At 36.0% G+C, this 2132-nt stretch overlaps 1 protein-coding gene and 1 non-coding gene across 2 annotated transcripts in view; one reads left to right on the top strand and one right to left on the bottom strand.

Moving 5' to 3' along the window:
• Myo6 (myosin VI) overlaps window positions 1-2132 on the top strand; it is a 165690-nt gene that overhangs the window by 8290 nt on the left and 155268 nt on the right. The gene's annotated exons all lie outside the window — the stretch shown is intronic.
• On the bottom strand, window positions 172-278 carry LOC111817558. Its single transcript, XR_002821724.1, has one exon. It is a non-coding gene; the product is annotated as a U6 spliceosomal RNA (small nuclear RNA).

The raw sequence follows: 2132 nt of genomic DNA on the forward strand, positions 1-2132 counted from the left end.
CAGCAGCAACTGGCATGTCATGACAAGCAGCCCGTATTCAGAAGACCAGAATGACAGGCACTCCAAGCATGAAACTACTATTACAGATTACCATCTTCAGTGCAGTTGCTTAGTTCACAGGTGTCAGTATATATAGTTAGTCAGGGTGAGAATCTTTCCAGTGAACTGCTAAAAAATATGGAACGCTTCACGAATTTGCATGTCATCCTTGCACAGGGGCCATGCCAATCTTCTCTGTATCATTCCAATTTTAGTATATGTGCTGCCGAAGCAAGCACCAAATGGTTTTTATTAGGAAATTATTTTTTATTTTTTATTAATTTTATTGAGAAACAAACAGCAATGAGACAAAGCCGATTAGTAGGACAGTTTCAATAATTAATACATTGCCTATTGTTGTCTTCATAGTGGTTATTCATAGCACAAGATGCAGACATGATATCTTGTCCAAACACTATTCGTACAAATCTTTCTTCTCATTGAATTAAGAGAAAGTAGCTGCATATCTATCCTATTTTGTATATATAGATACAAAATGGTCCTTCATTTATATCCCCTTTTGTTTAACTTTGTCAAAGATGGGAATTCCATTGCCATTTAAACATTGTAGGTGCATGAATTCAGCAAAATAATCCAATATAGTCCAGTAGTGGGTTATCCATAGGACTGGCAAAGTCAGAAGTTGTTGACTTGGGCCTTTTACAGCTCAGTATATTAATATGGCTTTACTTTGTATACCTCATTTTTATACTTTTCTGCTGGATTGTTAAGACCAAGATAAAGCAAGACCTATGTAACAAGAAATGTAAGTGAAAAAACCAGACCCACATGTGGCAATTTTTTAATGACTCAATTAAATTTTTGGCAAGAGAAGTCTCTCCTCCCCACCCCTGTTTTCTTTTTTGGTATGAGGAGTTGAATTCAGGGCCCTGAGCTTGCTAGTGCCTGCCGCTGAGCTACATCCCCAGCCCAAGAGAAGTCTTTTGTATTGTATTCTGGAATTTGTGCTTTTGTTCATCTGGCCTCCTTTGATTGCAATGTTGATGTAATAACAGTTATTAAGATAAGACTAAGTGAAAGTAAAATGATTGCTTATTTTCTCCAAGTTCTTTTATTTTTTTTTTTTTTGATAGAGGAATCAAACTCAGGGCCTTGGGCTTGCCAGGCAGGTGCTGTACTGCTGAGCTATATCCCCAGATCCTAAGTCCTTTGGAAAGACACATTATATTTCTTGTTAAATCTGTTGCAGGTACTCTAATACATCTTCTGCTAATGTCAATTCCACCTTTATCTATCTGTCTGTCTATCTATCTGTCTATCTATCTATCTATCTATCTATCTATCTATCTATCTATCTATCTGCATTATCCAGCCATCCATCTGTCCAAACATCCATCCATCCATTTTTTGGTTTTGATTTTGGTTTTTGTGTTGGAGATTGAACCCATAGCCTCTCTAGCTTGCTGAACACACACACTACCACTGAACTATGCCTTCTGGCCCCCTAGTTAATGTTAATTCTGGTTAAAAGATTCATTATCTTAGTAAATTCTTGGAGGGTTACCACAGAAAGGGTTTCTTTCCTTCAGGACATGATATGAAGGATCCTAGAGGATAAGCCATCCTTCCCCCAAGATGGTTAAGTTTTGGTTCACATTTCTTGAGGGCTCAGAAGGTACAAGATCTTGTTCAAAGCTTCCAGAAAAAGTAATGCTAGATTGCCTATGAGTGAACAAATTAATCAGATAATCACTTGGCTATCAGAATTTAACATGAAAAAAAATTTAAAAAAGAAATTAATGTGAAAATCAAGGATACATGTAGTTGTAAGTGTTTTACTTGAACAACTGAACTGAGGACTTCACGCTAAGCTACAGCCTCTGCCTTATTTCTTATTTTATTTTTCTATTTTTTTCCCATAATTTTATTGAGAAATGAATAGCAATGAGACAGTTTCAAACCAAAGTGGTAGGACAGTTTCAATAATTAACACATTGCATACTCTCTTCCTAGTGGTTAATTGCTGTACAAGATGTGGACATGATATCCTATTTACAAACACCATTAGAACAAATCTCTCTATTCATTAAGAGAATGTAACTATCTATCCTAACCATTTTGAATACACAGAT

The sequence above is a fragment of the Octodon degus genome, unplaced genomic scaffold (genome assembly GCF_000260255.1).
Source record: "Octodon degus isolate 3935 unplaced genomic scaffold, OctDeg1.0 scaffold00061, whole genome shotgun sequence".
Lineage (NCBI taxonomy): Eukaryota > Metazoa > Chordata > Mammalia > Rodentia > Octodontidae > Octodon > Octodon degus.